Genomic DNA, 23,832 nt, shown 5'->3' on the forward strand with positions numbered 1-23,832 from the left:
TTGTTACTTTGTGTAAGTCTGTGTCTGTGTTGCTGGGTATCAGTGTATGTCTTTGTTACTTGGTGTCAGTGTATGTCTTTGTTACTTGGTGTCAGTGTATTTCTTTGTTACTGGGTGTCAGTGCATGTCTTTCTGACTTGGTGTCAGTGTATGTCTTTGTTACTTGGTGTAATTGTATGTCTTTGTTACTTGGTGTAAGAGTGTGTCTGTGTTACTGTGTATCAGTGTATGTCTTTGTTACTTGGTGTAAGTGTGTGTCTGTGTTACTGGGTATCAGTGGATGTCTTTGTTACTTGGTGTCAGTGCATGTCTTTGTTACTTGGTGTAAGTGTATGTCTTTGTTACTGGGTATCAGTGTATGTCTTTGTTACTTGTTGTCAGTGTATGTCTTTGTTACTTGGTGTAAGTGTGTGTCTGTGTTACTGTGGATCAGTGTATGTCTTTGTTACTTGGTGTCAGTGCATGTCTTTGTTACTTGGTGTAAGTGTATGTCTTTGTTACTTGGTGTCAGTGTATGACTTTGTTACTTGATGTCAGTGTATGTCTTTGTTACTCGGTGTCAGTGTATTTCTTTGTTACTGTGTGTCAGTGTATGTCTTTGTGTCTTGGTGTCAGTGTATGTCTTTGTTACTTGGTGTCAGGGTATGTCTTTGTTACTTGGGGTAAGTGTATGTCTTTGTTACTTGGTGTCAGTGTATGTCTTTGTTACTTGATGTAAGTGTGTGTCTGTGTTACTTGGTGTAAGTGTATGTCTTTGTTACTTGGTGTCAGTGTATGTCTGTGTTACTTGGTGTATGTGTGTGTCTGTGTTACTGGGTATCACTTTATGTCTTTGTTCCTTGGTGTCAGTGTATGTCTTTGTGACTTGGTGTCAGTGTATGTCTTTGTTACTTGGTGTCAGTGTATGACTTTGTTACTTGGTGTCAGTGTATGTCTTTGTTACTTGGTGTATGTGTGTGTCTGTGTTACTGGGTATCAGTGTATGTCTTTGTTACTTGGTGTAAGTGTATGTCTTTGTTACTTGGTGTCAGTGTATGTCTTTGTTACTCGGTGTCAGTGTATGTCTTTGTTACTTGGTGTAAGTGTATGTCTTTGTTACTTGGTGTCAGTGTATGTCTTTGTTACTTGGTGTAAGTGTGTGTCTGTGATACTGGGTATCAGTGTATGTCTTTGTTACTTGGTGTAAGTGTGTGTCTGTGTTACTGGGTATCAGTGGATGTCATTGTAACTTGGTGTCAGTGCATGTCTTTGTTACTTGGTGTAAGTGTGTGTCTGTGTTACTGGGTATCAGTGGATGTCATTGTAACTTGGTGTCAGTGCATGTCTTTGTTACTTGGTGTCAGTGTATGACTTTGTTACTTGGTGTAAGTGTGTGCCTGTGTTACTGGGTATCAGTGTATGTCTTTGTTACTGGGTGTCAGTGTATTTCTTTGTTACTGGGTGTCAGTGTATGTCTTTGTGACTTGGTGTCGGTGTATGTCTTTGTTACTTGGTGCAAGTTTGTGTCTTTGTTACTTGGTGTCAGTGGATGTCTGTGTTACTTTGTGTAAGTGTATGTCTTTGTTACTTGGTGTAAGTGTGTGTCTGTGTTACTGGGTATCAGTGGATGTCTTTGTTACTGGGTGTCAGTGCATGTCTTTGTTACTTGGTGTAAGTGTATGTCTTTGTTAATGGGTATCAGTGTATGTCTTTGTTACTTGTTGTCAGTGTATTTATTTGTTACTTGGTGTAAGTGTGTGTCTGTGTTACTGTGGATCAGTGTATGTCTTTGTTACTTGGTGTCAGTGCATGTCTTTGTTACTTGGTGTAAGTGTATATCTTTGTTACTTGGTGTCAGTGTATGACTTTGTTACTTGATGTCAGTGTATGTCTTTGTTACTAGGTGTCAGTGTATTTCTTTGTTACTGTGTGTCAGTGTATGTCTTTGTGTCTTGGTGTCAGTTTATGTCTTTGTTACTTGGTGTCAGGGTATGTCTTTGTTACTTGCGGTAAGTGTATGTCTTTGTTACTTGGTGTATGTGTGTGTCTGTGTTACTGGGTATCACTGTATGTCTTTGTTCCTTGGTGTCAGTGTATGTCTTTGTGACTTGGTGTCAGTGTATGTCTTTGTTACTTGGTGTCAGTGTATGACTTTGTTACTTGGTGTCAGTGTATGTCTTTGTTACTTTGTGTAAGTGTGTGTCTGTGTTGCTGGGTATCAGTGTATGTCTTTGTTACTTGGTGTCAGTGTATGTCTCTGTTACTTGGTGTCAGTGTATTTCTTTGTTACTGGGTGTCAGTGCATGTCTTTCTGACTTGGTGTCAGTGTATGTCTTTGTTACTTGGTGTAATTGTATGTCTTTGTTACTTGGTGTAAGAGTCTGTCTGTGTTACTGGGTATCAGTGTATGTCTTTGTTACTTGGTGTAAGTGTGTGTCTGTGTTACTGGGTATCAGTGGATGTCTTTGTTACTTGGTGTCAGTGCATGTCTTTGTTACTTGGTGTAAGTGTATGTCTTTGTTACTGGGTATCAGTGTATGTCTTTGTTACTTGTTGTCAGTGTATGTCTTTGTTACTTGGTGTAAGTGTGTGTCTGTGTTACTGTGGATCAGTGTATGTCTTTGTTACTTGGTGTCAGTGCATGTCTTTGTTACTTGGTGTAAGTGTATGTCTTTGTTACTTGGTGTCAGTGTATGACTTTGTTACTTGATGTCAGTGTATGTCTTTGTTACTAGGTGTCAGTGTATTTCTTTGTTACTGTGTGTCAGTGTATGTCTTTGTGTCTTGGTGTCAGTGTATGTCTTTGTTACTTGGTGTCAGGGTATGTCTTTGTTACTTGGGGTAAGTGTATGTCTTTGTTACTTGGTGTCAGTGTATGTCTTTGTTACTTGATGTAAGTGTGTGTCTGTGTTACTTGGTGTAAGTGTATGTCTTTGTTACTTGGTGTCAGTGTATGTCTGTGTTACTTGGTGTATGTGTGTGTCTGTGTTACTGGGTATCACTTTATGTCTTTGTTCCTTGGTGTCAGTGTATGTCTTTGTGACTTGGTGTCAGTGTATGTCTTTGTTACTTGGTGTCAGTGTATGACTTTGTTACTTGGTGTCAGTGTATGTCTTTGTTACTTGGTGTATGTGTGTGTCTGTGTTACTGGGTATCAGTGGATGTCTTTGTTACTGGGTGTCAGTGCATGTCTTTGTTACTTGGTGTAAGTGAATGTCTTTGTTAATGGGTATCAGTGTATGTCTTTGTTACTTGTTGTCAGTGTATTTCTTTGTTACTTGGTGTAAGTGTGTGTCTGTGTTACTGTGGATCAGTGTATGTCTTTGTTACTTGGTGTCAGTGCATGTCTTTGTTACTTGGTGTAAGTGTATATCTTTGTTACTTGGTGTCAGTGTATGACTTTGTTACTTGATGTCAGTGTATGTCTTTGTTACTAGGTGTCAGTGTATTTCTTTGTTACTGTGTGTCAGTGTATGTCTTTGTGTCTTGGTGTCAGTTTATGTCTTTGTTACTTGGTGTCAGGGTATGTCTTTGTTACTTGGGGTAAGTGTATGTCTTTGTTACTTGGTGTATGTGTGTGTCTGTGTTACTGGGTATCACTGTATGTCTTTGTTCCTTGGTGTCAGTGTATGTCTTTGTGACTTGGTGTCAGTGTATGTCTTTGTTACTTGGTGTCAGTGTATGACTTTGTTACTTGGTGTCAGTGTATGTCTTTGTTACTTTGTGTAAGTGTGTGTCTGTGTTGCTGGGTATCAGTGTATGTCTTTGTTACTTGGTGTCAGTGTATGTCTCTGTTACTTGGTGTCAGTGTATTTCTTTGTTACTGGGTGTCAGTGCATGTCTTTCTGACTTGGTGTCAGTGTATGTCTTTGTTACTTGGTGTAATTGTATGTCTTTGTTACTTGGTGTAAGAGTGTGTCTGTGTTACTGGGTATCAGTGTATGTCTTTGTTACTTGGTGTAAGTGTGTGTCTGTGTTACTGGGTATCAGTGGATGTCTTTGTTACTTGGTGTCAGTGCATGTCTTTGTTACTTGGTGTAAGTGTATGTCTTTGTTACTGGGTATCAGTGTATGTCTTTGTTACTTGTTGTCAGTGTATGTCTTTGTTACTTGGTGTAAGTGTGTGTCTGTGTTACTGTGGATCAGTGTATGTCTTTGTTACTTGGTGTCAGTGCATGTCTTTGTTACTTGGTGTAAGTGTATGTCTTTGTTACTTGGTGTCAGTGTATGACTTTGTTACTTGATGTCAGTGTATGTCTTTGTTACTAGGTGTCAGTGTATTTCTTTGTTACTGTGTGTCAGTGTATGTCTTTGTGTCTTGGTGTCAGTGTATGTCTTTGTTACTTGGTGTCAGGGTATGTCTTTGTTACTTGGGGTAAGTGTATGTCTTTGTTACTTGGTGTCAGTGTATGTCTTTGTTACTTGATGTAAGTGTGTGTCTGTGTTACTTGGTGTAAGTGTATGTCTTTGTTACTTGGTGTCAGTGTATGTCTGTGTTACTTGGTGTATGTGTGTGTCTGTGTTACTGGGTATCACTTTATGTCTTTGTTCCTTGGTGTCAGTGTATGTCTTTGTGACTTGGTGTCAGTGTATGTCTTTGTTACTTGGTGTCAGTGTATGACTTTGTTACTTGGTGTCAGTGTATGTCTTTGTTACTTGGTGTATGTGTGTGTCTGTGTTACTGGGTATCAGTGTATGTCTTTGTTACTTGGTGTAAGTGTATGTCTTTGTTACTTGGTGTCAGTGTATGTCTTTGTTACTCGGTGTCAGTGTATGTCTTTGTTACTTGGTGTAAGTGTATGTCTTTGTTACTTGGTGTCAGTGTATGTCTTTGTTACTTGGTGTAAGTGTGTGTCTGTGATACTGGGTATCAGTGTATGTCTTTGTTACTTGGTGTAAGTGTGTGTCTGTGTTACTGGGTATCAGTGGATGTCATTGTAACTTGGTGTCAGTGCATGTCTTTGTTACTTGGTGTAAGTGTGTGTCTGTGTTACTGGGTATCAGTGGATGTCATTGTAACTTGGTGTCAGTGCATGTCTTTGTTACTTGGTGTCAGTGTATGACTTTGTTACTTGGTGTAAGTGTGTGCCTGTGTTACTGGGTATCAGTGTATGTCTTTGTTACTGGGTGTCAGTGTATTTCTTTGTTACTGGGTGTCAGTGTATGTCTTTGTGACTTGGTGTCAGTGTATGTCTTTGTTACTTGGTGCAAGTTTGTGTCTTTGTTACTTGGTGTCAGTGGATGTCTGTGTTACTTTGTGTAAGTGTATGTCTTTGTTACTTGGTGTCAGTGTGTGTCTGTGTTACTGGGTATCAAAGTATGTCTTTGTTCCTAGGTGTCAGTGTATGTCTTTGTGAGTTGGTGTCAGTGTATGTCTTTGTTACTCGTTGTCAGAGTATGTCTTTTTTATTTGGTTTCAGTGTATGTCTTTGTTACTTGGTGTCATTGTATGTCTTTGTTACTTGGTGTAAGTGTGTGTCTTTGTTACTGTGGATCAGTGTATGTCTTTGTTACTTGGTGTAAGTGTGTGTCTGTGTTACTTGGTATCAGTGGATGTCTTTGTTACTTGGTGTCAGTGCATGTCTTTGTTACGTGGCGTAAGTGTATATCTTTGTTGCTTGGTGTCAGTGTATGACTTTGTTACTTGGTGTCAGTGTATGCCTTTGTTACTAGGTGTCAGTGTATTTCTTTGTAACTGGGTGTCAGTGTATGTCTTTGTGACTTGGTGTCAGTGTATGTCTTTGTTACTTGGAGTCGGGGTATGTCTTTGTTACTTGGGGTAAGAGTATGTCTTTGTTACTAGGTGTAAGTGTATGTCTTTGTTACTTGTTGTAAGTGTGTGTCTGTGTTACTGGGTATCAGTGGATGTGTTTGTTACTTGGTGTCAGTGCATGTCTTTGTTACTTGGTGTAAGTGTATACCTTTGTTACTTGGTGTCAGTGTATGACTTTGTTACTTGGTGTCAGTGTATGTCTTTGTTACTAGGTGTCAGTGTATTTCTTTGTTACTGTGTGTCAGTGTATGTCTTTGTTACTTGGTGTCAGTGTATGTCTTTGTGACTTGGTGTCAGTGTATGTCTTTGTTACTTGGGGTAAGTGCATGTCTTTGTTACTTGGTGTCAGTGTATGTCTTTGTTACTTGTTGTAAGTGTGTGTCTGTTACTGGGTATCAGTGTGTGTCTGTGTTACTTGGTGTAAGTGTATATCTTTGTTACTTGGTGTCAGTGTATGTCTTTGTTACTTGGTGTATGTGTGTGTCTGTGTTACTGGGTATCACTGACTGTCTTTGTTCCTTGCTGTCGGTGTATGTCTTTGTGACAGGGTGTCAGTGTTTGTCTTTGTTACTTGGTGTCAGTGTATGACTTTGTTACTTGGTGTCAGTGTATGTCTTTGTTACTTGGTGTAAGTGTGTGTCTGTGTAACTGGGTATCAGTGTATGTCTTTGTTACTTGGTGTCAGTGTATGACTTTGTTACTTGATGTCAGTGTATGTCTTTGTTACTAGATGTCAGTGTATTTCTTTGTTACTGTGTGTCAGTGTATGTCTTTGTGTCTTGGTGTCAGTGTATGTCTTTGTTCCTTGGTGTCAGTGTATGTCTTTGCGACTTGGTGTCAGTGTATGTCTTTGTTACTTGGTGTCCAGTGTATGACTTTGTTACTTGGTGTCAGTGTATGTCTTTGTTACTTGGTGTAAGTGTGTGTCTGTGTTGCTGGGTATCAGTGTATGTCTTTGTTACTAGGTGTCAGTGTATTTCTTTGTTACTGTGTGTCAGTGTATGTCTTTGTGTCTTGGTGTCAGTGTATGTCTTTGTTACTTGGTGTCAGGGTATGTCTTTGTTACTTGGGGTAAGTGTATGTCTTTGTTACTTGGTGTCAGTGTATGTCTTTGTTACTTGATGTAAGTGTGTGTCTGTGTTACTTGGTGTAAGTGTATGTCTTTGTTACTTGGTGTCAGTGTATGTCTGTGTTACTTGGTGTATGTGTGTGTCTGTGTTACTGGGTATCACTTTATGTCTTTGTTCCTTGGTGTCAGTGTATGTCTTTGTGACTTGGTGTCAGTGTATGTCTTTGTTACTTGGTGTCAGTGTATGACTTTGTTACTTGGTGTCAGTGTATGTCTTTGTTACTTGGTGTATGTGTGTGTCTGTGTTACTGGGTATCAGTGTATGTCTTTGTTACCTGGTGTAAGTGTATGTCTTTGTTACTTGGTGTCAGTGTATGTCTTTGTTACTCGGTGTCAGTGTATGTCTTTGTTACTTGGTGTAAGTGTATGTCTTTGTTACTTGGTGTCAGTGTATGTCTTTGTTACTTGGTGTAAGTGTGTGTCTGTGATACTGGGTATCAGTGTATGTCTTTGTTACTTGGTGTAAGTGTGTGTCTGTGTTACTGGGTATCAGTGGATGTCATTGTAACTTGGTGTCAGTGCATGTCTTTGTTACTTGGTGTAAGTGTGTGTCTGTGTTACTGGGTATCAGTGGATGTCATTGTAACTTGGTGTCAGTGCATGTCTTTGTTACTTGGTGTCAGTGTATGACTTTGTTACTTGGTGTAAGTGTGTGCCTGTGTTACTGGGTATCAGTGTATGTCTTTGTTACTGGGTGTCAGTGTATTTCTTTGTTACTGGGTGTCAGTGTATGTCTTTGTGACTTGGTGTCAGTGTATGTCTTTGTTACTTGGTGCAAGTTTGTGTCTTTGTTACTTGGTGTCAGTGGATGTCTGTGTTACTTTGTGTAAGTGTATGTCTTTGTTACTTGGTGTCAGTGTGTGTCTGTGTTACTGGGTATCAAAGTATGTCTTTGTTCCTAGGTGTCAGTGTATGTCTTTGTGAGTTGGTGTCAGTGTATGTCTTTGTTACTCGTTGTCAGAGTATGTCTTTTTTATTTGGTGTCAGTGTATGTCTTTGTTACTTGGTGTCATTGTATGTCTTTGTTACTTGGTGTAAGTGTGTGTCTTTGTTACTGTGGATCAGTGTATGTCTTTGTTACTTGGTGTAAGTGTGTGTCTGTGTTACTTGGTATCAGTGGATGTCTTTGTTACTTGGTGTCAGTGCATGTCTTTGTTACGTGGCGTAAGTGTATATCTTTGTTGCTTGGTGTCAGTGTATGACTTTGTTACTTGGTGTCAGTGTATGCCTTTGTTACTAGGTGTCAGTGTATTTCTTTGTAACTGGGTGTCAGTGTATGTCTTTGTGACTTGGTGTCAGTGTATGTCTTTGTTACTTGGAGTCGGGGTATGTCTTTGTTACTTGGGGTAAGAGTATGTCTTTGTTACTAGGTGTAAGTGTATGTCTTTGTTACTTGTTGTAAGTGTGTGTCTGTGTTACTGGGTATCAGTGGATGTGTTTGTTACTTGATGTCAGTGCATGTCTTTGTTACTTGGTGTAAGTGTATACCTTTGTTACTTGGTGTCAGTGTATGACTTTGTTACTTGGTGTCAGTGTATGTCTTTGTTACTAGGTGTCAGTGTATTTCTTTGTTACTGTGTGTCAGTGTATGTCTTTGTTACTTGGTGTCAGTGTATGTCTTTGTGACTTGGTGTCAGTGTATGTCTTTGTTACTTGGGGTAAGTGCATGTCTTTGTTACTTGGTGTCAGTGTATGTCTTTGTTACTTGTTGTAAGTGTGTGTCTGTTACTGGGTATCAGTGTGTGTCTGTGTTACTTGGTGTAAGTGTATATCTTTGTTACTTGGTGTCAGTGTATGTCTTTGTTACTTGGTGTATGTGTGTGTCTGTGTTACTGGGTATCACTGACTGTCTTTGTTCCTTGCTGTCGGTGTATGTCTTTGTGACAGGGTGTCAGTGTTTGTCTTTGTTACTTGGTGTCAGTGTATGACTTTGTTACTTGGTGTCAGTGTATGTCTTTGTTACTTGGTGTAAGTGTGTGTCTGTGTAACTGGGTATCAGTGTATGTCTTTGTTACTTGGTGTCAGTGTATGACTTTGTTACTTGATGTCAGTGTATGTCTTTGTTACTAGATGTCAGTGTATTTCTTTGTTACTGTGTGTCAGTGTATGTCTTTGTGTCTTGGTGTCAGTGTATGTCTTTGTTCCTTGGTGTCAGTGTATGTCTTTGCGACTTGGTGTCAGTGTATGTCTTTGTTACTTGGTGTCAGTGTATGACTTTGTTACTTGGTGTCAGTGTATGTCTTTGTTACTTGGTGTAAGTGTGTGTCTGTGTTGCTGGGTATCAGTGTATGTCTTTGTTACTTGGTGTCAGTGTATGTCTTTGTTACTTGGTGTCAGTGTATTTCTTTGTTACTGGGTGTCAGTGCATGTCTTTGTGACTTGGTGTCAGTGTATGTCTTTGTTACTTGGTGTAAGTGTATGTCTTTGTTACTTGGTGTAAGAGTGTGTCTGTGTTACTGGGTATCAGTGTATGTCTTTGTTACTTGGTGTAAGTGTGTGTCTGTGTTACTGGGTATCAGTGGATGTCTTTGTTACTTGGTGTCAGTGCATGTCTTTGTTACTTGGTGTAAGTGTATGTCTTTGTTACTGGGTATCAGTGTATGTCTTTGTTACTTGTTGTCAGTGTATGTCTTTGTTACTTGGTGTAAGTGTGTGTCTGTGTTACTGTGGATCAGTGTATGTCTTTGTTACTTGGTGTCAGTGCATGTCTTTGTTGCTTGGTGTAAGTGTATATCTTTGTTACTTGGTGTCAGTGTATGACTTTGTTACTTGATGTCAGTGTATGTCTTTGTTACTAGGTGTCAGTGTATTTCTTTGTTACTGTGTGTCAGTGTATGTCTTTGTGTCTTGGTGTCAGTGTATGTCTTTGTTACTTGGTGTCAGTGTATGTCTTTGTTACTTGGGGTAAGTGTGTGTCTTTGTTACTTGGTGTCAGGGTATGTCTTTGTTACTTGTTGTAAGTGTGTGTCTGTGTTACTGGGTATCAGTGTATGTCTTTGTTACTTGGTGGCAGTGTATGTCTTTGTTACTTGGTGTAAGTGTGTGTCTGTGTTACTTGGTGGAAGTGTATGTCTTTGTTACTTGGTGTAAGTGTGTGTCTGTGTTACTTGGTGTAAGTGTATGTCTTTGTTACTTGGTGTCAGTGTATGTCTGTGTTACTTGGTGTATGTGTGTGTCTGTGTTACTGGGTATCACTGTATGTCTTTGTTCCTTGGTGTCAGTGTATGTCTTTGTGACTTGGTGTCAGTGTATGTCTTTGTTACTTGGTGTCAGTGTATGACTTTGTTACTTGGTGTCAGTGTATGTCTTTGTTACTTGGTGTAAGTGTGTGTCTGTGTTACTGGGTGTCAGTGTATGTCTTTGTTACTTGGTGTAAGTGTGTGTCTGTGTTACTGGGTATCAGTGTATGTCTTTGTTACTTGGTGTAAGTGTATGTCTTTGTTACTTGGTGTCAGTGTATGTCTTTGTGACTTGGTGTCAGTGTATGTCTTTGTTACTTGGTGTACGTGTATGTCTTTGTTACTTGGTGTAAGAGTGTGTCTGTGTTACTTGGTGTAAGAGTGTGTCTGTGTTACTGGGTATCAGTGTATGTCTTTGTTACTTGGTGTAAGTGTGTGTCTGTGTTACTGGGTATCAGTGGATGTCTTTGTTACTGGGTGTCAGTGCATGTCTTTGTTACTTGGTGTAAGTGTGTGTCTGTGTTACTGTGGATCAGTGTATGTCTTTGTTACTTGGTGTCAGTGCATGTCTTTGTTACTTGGTGTAAGTGTATATCTTTGTTACTTGGTGTCAGTGTATGGCTTTGTTACTTGATGTCAGTGTATGTCTTTGTTACTAGGTGTCAGTGTATTTCTTTTTTACTGTGTGTCAGTGTATGTCTTTGTGTCTTGGTGTCAGTTTATGTCTTTGTTACTTGGTGTCAGGGTATGTCTTTGTTACTTGGGTTAAGTGTATGACTTTGTTACTTGGTGTCAGTGTATGTCTTTGTTACTTTGTGTAAGTGTGTGTCTGTGTTGCTGGGTATCAGTGTATGTCTTTGTTACTTGGTGTCAGTGTATGTCTTTGTTACTTGGTGTCAGTGTATTTCTTTGTTACTGGGTGTCAGTGCATGTCTTTCTGACTTGGTGTCAGTGTATGTCTTTGTTACTTGGTGTAATTGTATGTCTTTGTTACTTGGTGTAAAAGTGTGTCTGTGTTACTGGGTATCAGTGTATGTCTTTGTTACTTGGTGTAAGTGTGTGTCTGTGTTACTGGGTATCAGTGGATGTCTTTGTTACTTGGTGTCAGTGCATGTCTTTGTTACCTGGTGTAAGTGTGTGTCTGTGTTACTTGGTGTAAGTGTATGTCTTTGTTACTTGGTGTCAGTGTATGTCTGTGTTACTTGGTGTATGTGTGTGTCTGTGTTACTGGGTATCACTGTATGTCTTTGTTCCTTGGTGTCAGTGTATGTCTTTGTGACTTGGTGTCAGTGTATGTCTTTGTTACTTGGTGTCAGTGTATGACTTTGTTACTTGGTGTCAGTGTATGTCTTTGTTACTTGGTGTAAGTGTGTGTCTGTGTTACTAGGTATCAGTGTATGTCTTTGTTACTTGGTGTAAGTGTATGTCTTTGTTACTTGGTGTCAGTGTATGTCTTTGTGACTTGGTGTCAGTGTATGTCTTTGTTACTTGGTGTCAGTGTATGACTTTGTTACTTGGTGTCAGTGTATGTCTTTGTTACTTGGTGTAAGTGTGTGTCTGTGTTACTGGGTATCAGTGTATGTCTTTGTTACTTGGTGTAAGTGTATGTCTTTGTTACTTGGTGTCAGTGTATGTCTTTGTGACTTGGTGTCAGTGTATGTCTTTGTTACTTGGTGTAAGTGTATGTCTTTGTTACTTGGTGTAAGTGTGTGTCTGTGTTACTTGGTGTAAGAGTGTGTCTGTGTTACTGGGTGTCAGTGTATGTCTTTGTTACTTGGTGTAAGTGTGTGTCTGTGTTACTGGGTATCAGTGGATGTCTTTGTTACTGGGTGTCAGTGCATGTCTTTGTTACTTGGTGTAAGTGTATGTCTTTGTTACTGGGTATCAGTGTATGTCTTTGTTACTTGTTGTCAGTGTATGTCTTTGTTACTTGGTGTAAGTGTGTGTCTGTGTTACTGTGGATCAGTGTATGTCTTTGTTACTTGGTGTCAGTGCATGTCTTTGTTACTTGGTGTAAGTGTATACCTTTGTTACTTGGTGTCAGTGTATGACTTTGTTACTTGATGTCAGTGTATGTCTTTGTTACTAGGTGTCAGTGTATTTCTTTGTTACTGTGTGTCAGTGTATGTCTTTGTGTCTTGGTGTCAGTGTATGTCTTTGTTACTTGGTGTCAGGGTATGTCTTTGTTACTTGGGGTAAGTGTATGTCTTTGTTACTTGGTGTCAGGGTATGTCTTTGTTACTTGTTGTAAGTGTGTGTCTGTGTTACTGGGTATCAGTGTATGTCTTTGTTACTTGGTGGCAGTGTATGTCTTTGTTACTTGGTGTAAGTGTGTGTCTGTGTTACTTGGTGTAAGTGTATGTCTTTGTTACTTGGTGTAAGTGTGTGTCTGTGTTACTTGGTGTAAGTGTATGTCTTTGTTACTTGGTGTCAGTGTATGTCTGTGTTACTTGGTGTATGTGTGTGTCTGTGTTACTGGGTATCACTGTATGTCTTTGTTCCTTGGTGTCAGTGTATGTCTTTGTGACTTGGTGTCAGTGTATGTCTTTGTTACTTGGTGTCAGTGTATGACTTTGTTACTTGGTGTCAGTGTATGTCTTTGTTACTTGGTGTAAGTGTGTGTCTGTGTTACTGGGTGTCAGTGTATGTCTTTGTTACTTGGTGTAAGTGAGTGTCTGTGTTACTGGGTATCAGTGTATGTCTTTGTTACTTGGTGTAAGTGTATGTCTTTGTTACTTGGTGTCAGTGTATGTCTTTGTGACTTGGTGTCAGTGTATGTCTTTGTTACTTGGTGTATGTGTATGTCTTTGTTACTTGGTGTAAGAGTGTGTCTGTGTTACTTGGTGTAAGAGTGTGTCTGTATTACTGGGTATCAGTGTATGTCTTTGTTACTTGGTGTAAGTGTGTGTCTGTGTTACTGGGTATCAGTGGATGTCTTTGTTACTGGGTGTCAGTGCATGTCTTTGTTACTTGGTGTAAGTGTATGTCTTTGTTACTGGGTATCAGTGTATGTCTTTGTTACTTGTTGTCAGTGTATGTCTTTGTTACTTGGTGTAAGTGTGTGTCTGTGTTACTGTGGATCAGTGTATGTCTTTGTTACTTGGTGTCAGTGCATGTCTTTGTTACTTGGTGGAAGTGTATATCTTTGTTACTTGGTGTCAGTGTATGACTTTGTTACTTGATGTCAGTGTATGTCTTTGTTACTAGGTGTCAGTGTATTTCTTTTTTACTGTGTGTCAGTGTATGTCTTTGTGTCTTGGTGTCAGTTTATGTCTTTGTTACTTGGTGTCAGGGTATGTCTTTGTTACTTGGGGTAAGTGTATGACTTTGTTACTTGGTGTCAGTGTATGTCTTTGTTACTTTGTGTAAGTGTGTGTCTGTGTTGCTGGGTATCAGTGTATGTCTTTGTTACTTGGTGTAAGTGTGTGTCTGTGTTACTGGGTATCAGTGGATGTCTTTGTTACTGGGTGTCAGTGCATGTCTTTGTTACTTGGTGTAAGTGTATGTCTTTGTTACTGGGTATCAGTGTATGTCTTTGTTACTTGTTGTCAGTGTATGTCTTTGTTACTTGGTGTAAGTGTGTGTCTGTGTTACTGTGGATCAGTGTATGTCTTTGTTACTTGGTGTCAGTGCATGTCTTTGTTACTTGATGTAAGTGTATATCTTTGTTACTTGGTGTCAGTGTATGACTTTGTTACTTGATGTCAGTGTATGTCTTTGTTACTAGGTGTCAGTGTATTTCTTTGTTACTGTGTGTCAGTGTATGTCTTTGTGTCTTGGTGTCAGTTTATGTCTTTGTTACTTGGTGTCAGGGTATGTCTTTGTTACTTGGGGTAAGTGTATGACTTTGTTACTTGGTGTCAGTGTATGTCTTTGTTACTTTGTGTAAGTGTGTGTCTGTGTTGCTGGGTATCAGTGTATGTCTTTGTTACTTGGTGTCAGTGTATGTCTTTGTTACTTCGTGTCAGTGTATTTCTTTGTTACTGGGTGTCAGTGCATGTCTTTCTGACTTGGTGTCAGTGTATGTCTTTGTTACTTGGTGTAATTGTATGTCTTTGTTACTTGGTGTAAGAGTGTGTCTGTGTTACTGGGTATCAGTGTATGTCTTTGTTACTTGGTGTAAGTGTGTGGCTGTGTTACTGGGTATCAGTGGATGTCTTTGTTACTTGGTGTCAGTGCATGTCTTTGTTACTTTCTGTAAGTGTATGTCTTTGTTACTGGGTATCAGTGTATGTCTTTGTTACTTGGTGTAAGTGTGTGTCTGTGTTACTGTGGATCAGTGTATGTCTTTGTTACTTGGTGTCAGTGCATGTCTTTGTTACTTGGTGTAAGTGTATATCTTTGTTACTTGGTGTCAGTGTATGACTTTGTTACTTGATGTCAGTGTATGTCTTTGTTACTAGGTGTCAGTGTATTTCTTTGTTACTGTGTGTCAGTGTATGTCTTTGTGTCTTGGTGTCAGTGTATGTCTTTGTTACTTGGTGTCAGGGTATGTCTTTGTTACTTGGGGTAAGTGTATGTCTTTGTTACTTGGTGTCAGGGTATGTCTTTGTTACTTGTTGTAAGTGTGTGTCTGTGTTACTGGGTATCAGTGTATGTCTTTGTTACTTGGTGGCAGTGTATGTCTTTGTTACTTGGTGTAAGTGTGTGTCTGTGTTACTTGGTGTAAGTGTATGTCTTTGTTACTTGGTGTAAGTGTGTGTCTGTGTTACTTGGTGTAAGTGTATGTCTTTGTTACTTGGTGTCAGTGTATGTCTGTGTTACTTGGTGTATGTGTGTGTCTGTGTTACTGGGTATCACTGTATGTCTTTGTTCCTTGGTGTCAGTGTATGTCTTTGTGACTTGGTGTCAGTGTATGTCTTTGTTACTTGGTGTCAGTGTATGACTTTGTTACTTGGTGTCAGTGTATGTCTTTGTTACTTGGTGTAAGTGTGTGTCTGTGTTACTGGGTGTCAGTGTATGTCTTTGTTACTTGGTGTAAGTGTGTGTCTGTGTTACTGGGTATCAGTGTATGTCTTTGTTACTTGGTGTAAGTGTATGTCTTTGTTACTTGGTGTCAGTGTATGACTTTGTGACTTGGTGTCAGTGTATGTCTTTGTTACTTGGTGTATGTGTATGTCTTTGTTACTTGGTGTAAGAGTGTGTCTGTGTTACTTGGTGTAAGAGTGTGTCTGTGTTACTGGGTATCAGTGTATGTCTTTGTTACTTGGTGTAAGTGTGTGTCTGTGTTACTGGGTATCAGTGGATGTCTTTGTTACTGGGTGTCAGTGCATGTCTTTGTTACTTGGGGTAAGTGTATGTCTTTGTTACTGGGTATCAGTGTATGTCTTTGTTACTTGTTGTCAGTGTATGTCTTTGTTACTTGGTGTAAGTGTGTGTCTGTGTTACTGTGGATCAGTGTATGTCTTTGTTACTTGGTGTCAGTGCATGTCTTTGTTACTTGGTGGAAGTGTATATCTTTGTTACTTGGTGTCAGTGTATGACTTTGTTACTTGATGTCAGTGTATGTCTTTGTTACTAGGTGTCAGTGTATTTCTTTTTTACTGTGTGTCAGTGTATGTCTTTGTGTCTTGGTGTCAGTTTATGTCTTTGTTAGTTGGTGTCAGGGTATGTCTTTGTTACTTGTGGTAAGTGTATGACTTTGTTACTTGGTGTCAGTGTATGTCTTTGTTACTTTGTGTAAGTGTGTGTCTGTGTTGCTGGGTATCAGTGTATGTCTTTGTTACTTGGTGTCAGTGTATGTCTTTGTTACTTGGTGTCAGTGTATTTCTTTGTTACTGGGTGTCAGTGCATGTCTTTCTGACTTGGTGTCAGTGTATGTCTTTGTTACTTGGTGTAATTGTATGTCTTTGTTACTTGGTGTAAGAGTGTGTCTGTGTTACTGGGTATCAGTGTATGTCTTTGTTACTTGGTGTAAGTGTGTGTCTGTGTTACTGGGTATCAGTGGATGTCTTTGTTGCTTGGTGTCAGTGCATGTCTTTGTTACTTGGTGTAAGTGTATGTCTTTGTTACTGGGTATCAGTGTATGTCTTTGTTACTTGGTGTCAGTGTATGTCTTTGTGACTTGGTGTCAGTGTATGTCTTTGTTACTTGGTGTCAGTGTATGACTTTGTTACTTGGTGTCAGTGTATGTCTTTGTTACTTGGTGTAAGTGTATGTCTTTGTTACTGGGTATCAGTGTATGTCTTTGTTACTTGGTGTAAGTGTCTGTCTGTGTTACTGTGGATCAGTGTATGTCTTTGTTACTTGGTGTCAGTGCATGTCTTTGTTACTTGGTGTCAGTGTATGTCTTTGTTACTTGGTGTCAGTGTATGACTTTGTTACTTGGTGTCAGTGTATGTCTTTGTTACTTGGTGTAAGTGTGTGTCTGTGTTACTAGGTATCAGTGTATGTCTTTGTTACTTGGTGTAAGTGTATGTCTTTGTTACTTGGTGTCAGTGTATGTCTTTGTGACTTGGTGTCAGTGTATGTCTTTGTTACTTGGTGTCAGTGTATGACTTTGTTACTTGGTGTCAGTGTATGTCTTTGTTACTTGGTGTAAGTTTGTGTCTGTGTTACTGGGTATCAGTGTATGTCTTTGTTACTTGGTGTAAGTGTATGTCTTTGTTACTTGGTGTCAGTGTATGTCTTTGTGACTTGGTGTCAGTGTATGTCTTTGTTACTTGGTGTAAGTGTATGTCTTTGTTACTTGGTGTAAGAGTGTGTCTGTGTTACTTGGTGTAAGAGTGTGTCTGTGTTACTGGGTATCAGTGTATGTCTTTGTTACTTGGTGTAAGTGTGTGTCTGTGTTACTGGGTATCAGTGGATGTCTTTGTTACTGGGTGTCAGTGCATGTCTTTGTTACTTGGTGTCAGTGTATGTCTTTGTTACTGGGTATCAGTGTATGTCTTTGTTACTTGTTGTCAGTGTATGTCTTTGTTACTTGGTGTAAGTGTGTGTCTGTGTTACTGTGGATCAGTGTATGACTTTGTTACTTGATGTCAGTGTATGTCTTTGTTACTAGGTGTCAGTGTATTTCTTTGTTACTGTGTGTCAGTGTATGTCTTTGTGTCTTGGTGTCAGTTTATGTCTTTGTTACTTGGTGCCAGGGTATGTCTTTGTTACTTGGGGTAAGTGTATGACTTTGTTAATTGGTGTCAGTGTATGTCTTTGTTACTTTGTGTAAGTGTGTGTCTGTGTTGCTGGGTATCAGTGTATGTCTTTGTTACTTGGTGTCAGTGTATGTCTTTGTTACTTGGTGTCAGTGTATTTCTTTGTTACTGGGTGTCAGTGCATGTCTATCTGACTTGGTGTCAGTGTATGTCTTTGTTACTTGGTGTAATTGTATGTCTTTGTTACTTGGTGTAAGAGTGTGTCTGTGTTACTGGGTATCAGTGTATGTCTTTGTTACTTGGTGTAAGTGTGTGTCTGTGTTACTGGGTATCAGTGGATGTCTTTGTTACTTGGTGTCAGTGCATGTCTTTGTTACTTGGTGTAAGTGTATGACTTTGTTATTTGGTATCAGTGTATGTCTTTGTTACTTGGTGTAAGTGTGTGTCTGTGTTACTGTGGATCAGTGTATGTCTTTGTTACTTGGTGTCAGTGCATGTCTTTGTTACTTGGTGTCAGTGTATGACTTTGTTACTTGGTGTCAGTGTATGTCTTTGTTACTTGGTGTATGTGTGTGTCTGTGTTACTGGGTATCAGTGTATGTCTTTGTTACTTGGTGTAAGTGTATGTCTTTGTTACTTGGTGTCAGTGTATGTCTTTGTTACTCGGTGTCAGTGTATGTCTTTGTTACTTGGTGTAAGTGTATGTCTTTGTTACTTGGTGTCAGTGTATGTCTTTGTTACTTGGTGTAAGTGTGTGTCTGTGATACTGGGTATCAGTGTATGTCTTTGTTACTTGGTGTAAGTGTGTGTCTGTGTTACTGGGTATCAGTGGATGTCATTGTAACTTGGTGTCAGTGCATGTCTTTGTTACTTGGTGTAAGTGTATGTCTTTGTTACTTGGTGTCAGTGTATGACTTTGTTACTTGGTGTAAGTGTGTGCCTGTGTTACTGGGTATCAGTGTCTGTCTTTGTTACAGGGTGTCAGTGTATTTCTTTGTTACTGGGTGTCAGTGTATGTCTTTGTGACTTCGTGTCAGTGGATATCTTTGTTACTTGGTGCAAGTTTGTGTCTTTGTTACTTGGTGTCAATGGATGTCTGTGTTACTTTGTGTAAGTGTATGTCTTTGTTACTTGGTGTCAGTGTGTGTCTGTGTTACTGGGTATCAAAGTATGTCTTTGTTCCTAGGTGTCAGTGTATGTCTTTGTGAGTTGGTGTCAGTGTATGTCTTTGTTACTCGTTGTCAGAGTATGTCTTTTTTATTTGGTGTCAGTGTATGTCTTTGTTACTGGGTGTCATTGTATGTCTTTGTTACTTGGTGTAAGTGTGTGTCTTTGTTACTGTGGATCAGTGTATGTCTTTGTTACTTGGTGTAAGTGTGTGTCTGTGTTACTTGGTATCAGTGGATGTCTTTGTTACTTGGTGTCAGTGCATGTCTTTGTTACGTGGTGTAAGTGTATATCTTTGTTGCTTGGTGTCAGTGTATGACTTTGTTACTTGGTGTCAGTGTATGCCTTTGTTACTAGGTGTCAGTGTATTTCTTTGTAACTGGGTGTCAGTGTATGTCTTTGTGATTTGGTGTCAGTGTATGTCTTTGTTACTTGGTGTCGGGGTATGTCTTTGTTACTTGGGGTAAGAGTATGTCTTTGTTACTTGGTGTAAGTGTATGTCTTTGTTACTTATTGTAAGTGTGTGTCTGTGTTTCTGGGTATCAGTGGATGTGTTTGTTACTTGGTGTCAGTGCATGTCTTTGTTACTTGGTGTAAGTGTATACCTTTGTTACTTGGTGTCAGTGTATGACTTTGTTACTTGGTGTCAGTGTATGTCTTTGTTACTAGGTGTCAGAGTATTTCTTTGTTACTGTGTGTCAGTGTATGTCTTTGTTACTTGGTGTCAGTGTATGTCTTTGTGACTTGGTGTCAGTGTATGTCTTTGTTACTTGGGGTAAGTGCATGTCTTTGTTACTTGCTGTCAGTGTATGTCTTTGTTACTTGTTGTAAGTGTGTGTCTGTTACTGGGTATCAGTGTGTGTCTGTGTTACTTGGTGTAAGTGTATGTCTTTGTTACTTGGTGTCAGTTTATGTCTTTGTTACTTGGTGTATGTGTGTGTCTGTGTTACTGGGTATCACTGACTGTCTTTGTTCCTTGCTGTCGGTGTATGTCTTTGTGACAGGGTGTCAGTGTTTGTCTTTGTTACTTGGTGTAAGTGTATGTCTTTGTTACTTATTGTAAGTGTGTGTCTGTGTTACTGGGTATCAGTGGATGTGTTTGTTACTTGGTGTCAGTGCATGTCTTTGTTACTTGGTGTAAGTGTATACCTTTGTTACTTGGTGTCAGTGTATGACTTTGTTACTTGGTGTCAGTGTATGTCTTTGTTACTAGGTGTCAGTGTGTTTCTTTGTTACTGTGTGTCAGTGTATGTCTTTGTTACTTGGTGTCAGTGTATGTCTTTGTGACTTGGGGTAAGTGCATGTCTTTGTTACTTGGTGTCAGTGTATGTCTTTGTTACTTGTTGTAAGTGTGTGTCTGTTACTGGGTATCAGTGTGTGTCTGTGTTACTTGGTGTAAGTGTATGTCTTTGTTACTTGGTGTCAGTGTATGTCTTTGTTACTTGGTGTATGTGTGTGTCTGTGTTACTGGGTATCACTGACTGTCTTTGTTCCTTGCTGTCGGTGTATGTCTTTGTGACAGGGTGTCAGTGTTTGTCTTTGTTACTTGGTGTCAGTGTATGACTTTGTTACTTGGTGTCAGTGTATGTCTTTGTTACTTGGTGTAAGTGTGTGTCTGAAAAACTGGGTATCAGTGTATGTCTTTGTTACTTGGTGTAAGTGTATGTCTTTGTTACTTGGTGTCAGTGTATGTCTTTGTTACTTGGTGTAATTGTATGTCTTTGTTACTTGGTGTAAGAGTGTGTCTGTGTTACTGGGTATCAGTGTATGTCTTTGTTACTTGGTTTAAGTGTGTGTCTGTGTTACTGGGTATCAGTGGATGTCTTTGTTACTTGGTGTCAGTGCATGTCTTTGTTACTTGGTGTAAGTGTATGTCTTTGTTACTGGGTATCAGTGTATGTCTTTGTTACTTGTTGTCAGTGTATGTCTTTGTTACTTGGTGTAAGTGTGTGTCTGTGTTACTGTGGATCAGTGTATGTCTTTGTTACTTGGTGTCAGTGCATGTCTTTGTTACGTGGTGTAAGTGTATATCTTTGTTGCTTGGTGTCAGTGTATGACTTTGTTACTTGGTGTCAGTGTATGCCTTTGTTACTAGGTGTCAGTGTATTTCTTTGTAACTAGGTGTCAGTGTATGTCTTTGTGATTTGGTGTCAGTGTATGTCTTTGTTACTTGGTGTCGGGGTATGTCTTTGTTACTTGGGGTAAGAGTATGTCTTTGTTACTTGGTGTAAGTGTATGTCTTTGTTACTTATTGTAAGTGTGTGTCTGTGTTTCTGGGTATCAGTGGATGTGTTTGTTACTTGGTGTCAGTGCATGTCTTTGTTACTTGGTGTAAGTGTATACCTTTGTTACTTGGTGTCAGTGTATGACTTTGTTACTTGGTGTCAGTGTATGTCTTTGTTACTAGGTGTCTGTGTATTTCTTTGTTACTGTGTGTCAGTGTATGTCTTTGTTACTTGGTGTCAGTGTATGTCTTTGTGACTTGGTGTCAGTGTATGTCTTTGTTACTTGGGGTAAGTGCATGTCTTTGTTACTTGCTGTCAGTGTATGTCTTTGTTACTTGTTGTAAGTGTGTGTCTGTTACTGGGTATCAGTGTGTGTCTGTGTTACTTGGTGTAAGTGTATGTCTTTGTTACTTGGTGTCAGTGTATGTCTTTGTTACTTGGTGTATGTGTGTGTCTGTGTTACTGGGTATCACTGACTGTCTTTGTTCCTTGCTGTCGGTGTATGTCTTTGTGACAGGGTGTCAGTGTTTGTCTTTGTTACTTGGTGTAAGTGTATGTCTTTGTTACTTATTGTAAGTGTGTGTCTGTGTTACTGGGTATCAGTGGATGTGTTTGTTACTTGGTGTCAGTGCATGTCTTTGTTACTTGGTGTAAGTGTATACCTTTGTTACTTGGTGTCAGTGTATGACTTTGTTACTTGGTGTCAGTGTATGTCTTTGTTACTAGGTGTCAGTGTATTTCTTTGTTACTGTGTGTCAGTGTATGTCTTTGTTACTTGGTGTCAGTGTATGTCTTTGTGACTTGGTGTCAGTGTATGTCTTTGTTACTTGGGGTAAGTGCATGTCTTTGTTACTTGGTGTCAGTGTATGTCTTTGTTACTTGTTGTATGTGTGTGTCTGTTACTGGGTGTCAGTGTGTGTCTGTGTTACTTGGTGTAAGTGTATGTCTTTGTCACTTGGTGTCAGTGTATGTCTTTGTTACTTGGTGTATGTGTGTGTCTGTGTTACTGGGTATCACTGACTGTCTTTGTTCCTTGCTGTCGGTGTATGTCTTTGTGACAGGGTGTCAGTGTTTGTCTTTGTTACTTGGTGTCAGTGTATGACTTTGTTACTTGGTGTCAGTGTATGTCTTTGTTACTTGGTGTAAGTGTGTGTCTGAAAAACTGGGTATCAGTGTATGTCTTTGTTACTTGGTGTAAGTGTATGTCTTTGTTACTTGGTGTCAGTGTATGTCTTTGTTACTTGGTGTAATTGTATGTCTTTGTTACTTGGTGTAAGAGTGTGTCTGTGTTACTGGGTATCAGTGTATGTCTTTGTTACTTGGTTTAAGTGTGTGTCTGTGTTACTGGGTATCAGTGGATGTCTTTGTTACTTGGTGTCAGTGCATGTCTTTGTTACTTGGTGTAAGTGTATGTCTTTGTTACTGGGTATCAGTGTATGTCTTTGTTACTTGTTGTCAGTGTATGTCTTTGTTACTTGGTGTAAGTGTGTGTCTGTGTGACTGTGGATCAGTGTATGTCTTTGTTACTTGGTGTCAGTGCATGTCTTTGTTACTTGGTGTAAGTGTATATCTTTGTTACTTGGTGTCAGTGTATGACTTTGTTACTTGATGTCAGTGTATGTCTTTGTTACTAGGTGTCAGTGTATTTCTTTGTTACTGTGTGTCAGTGTATGTCTTTGTGTCTTGGTGTCAGTGTATGTCTTTGTTACTTGGTGTCAGGGTATGTCTTTGTGACTTGGGGTAAGTGTATGTCTTTGTTACTTGGTGTCAGTGTATGTCTTTGTTACTTGATGTAAGTGTGTGTCTGTGTTACTTGGTGTAAGTGTATGTCTTTGTTACTTGGTGTCAGTGTATGTCTGTGTTACTTGGTGTATGTGTGTGTCTGTGTTACTGGGTATCACTGTATGTCTTTGTTCCTTGGTGTCAGTGTATGTCTTTGTGACTTGGTGTCAGTGTATGTCTTTGTTACTTGGTGTCAGTGTATGACTTTGTTACTTGGTGTCAGTGTATGTCTTTGTTACTTGGTGTATGTGTGTGTCTGTGTTACTGGGTATCAGTGTATGTCTTTGTTACTTGGTGTAAGTGTATGTCTTTGTTACTTGGTGTAAGTGTATGTCTTTGTTACTTGGTGTCAGTGTATGTCTTTGTTACTTGGTGTAAGTGTGTGTCTTTGTTACTTGGTGTCAGTGTATGTCTTTGTTACTTGGTGTAAGTGTGTGTCTGTGATACTGGGTATCAGTGTATGTCTTTGTTACTTGGTGTAAGTGTGTGTCTGTGTTACTGGGTATCAGTGGATATCATTGTAACTTGGTGTCAGTGCATGTCTTTGTTACTTGGTGTAAGTGTATGTCTTTGTTACTTGGTGTCAGTGTATGACTTTGTTACTTGGTGTAAGTGTGTGCCTGTGTTACTGGGTATCAGTGTATGTCTTTGTTACTGGGTGTCAGTGTATTTCTTTGTTACTGGGTGTCAGTGTATGTCTTTGTGACTTGGTGTCAGTGTATGTCTTTGTTACTTGGTGCAAGTTTGTGTCTTTGTTACCTGGTGTCAGTGGATGTCTGTGTTACTTTGTGTAAGTGTATGTCTTTGTTACTTGGTGTCAGTGTGTGTCTGTGTTACTGGGTATCAAAGTATGTCTTTGTTCCTAGGTGTCAGTGTATGTCTTTGTGAGTTGGTGTCAGTGTATGTCTTTGTTACTCGTTGTCAGAGTATGTCTTTTTTATTTGGTGTCAGTGTATGTCTTTGTTACTGGGTGTCATTGTATGTCTTTGTTACTTGGTGTAAGTGTGTGTCTTTGTTACTGTGGATCAGTGTATGTCTTTGTTACTTGGTGTAAGTGTGTGTCTGTGTTACTTGGTATCAGTGGATGTCTTTGTTACTTGGTGTCAGTGCATGTCTTTGTTACGTGGTGTAAGTGTATATCTTTGTTGCTTGGTGTCAGTGTATGACTTTGTTACTTGGTGTCAGTGTATGCCTTTGTTACTAGGTGTCAGTGTATTTCTTTGTAACTGGGTGTCAGTGTATGTCTTTGTGACTTGGTGTCAGTGTATGTCTTTGTTACTTGGTGTCGGGATATGTCTTTGTTACTTGGGGTAAGAGTATGTCTTTGTTACTTGGTGTAAGTGTATGTCTTTGTTACTTGTTGTAAGTGTGTGTCTGTGTTACTGGGTATCAGTGGATGTGTTTGTTACTTGGTGTCAGTGCATGTCTTTGTTACTTGGTGTAAGTGTATACCTTTGTTACTTGGTGTCAGTGTATGACTTTGTTACTTGGTGTCAGTGTATGTCTT

Source organism: Heterodontus francisci, unplaced genomic scaffold (assembly GCF_036365525.1).
Source record: "Heterodontus francisci isolate sHetFra1 unplaced genomic scaffold, sHetFra1.hap1 HAP1_SCAFFOLD_57, whole genome shotgun sequence".
NCBI lineage: Eukaryota > Metazoa > Chordata > Chondrichthyes > Heterodontiformes > Heterodontidae > Heterodontus > Heterodontus francisci.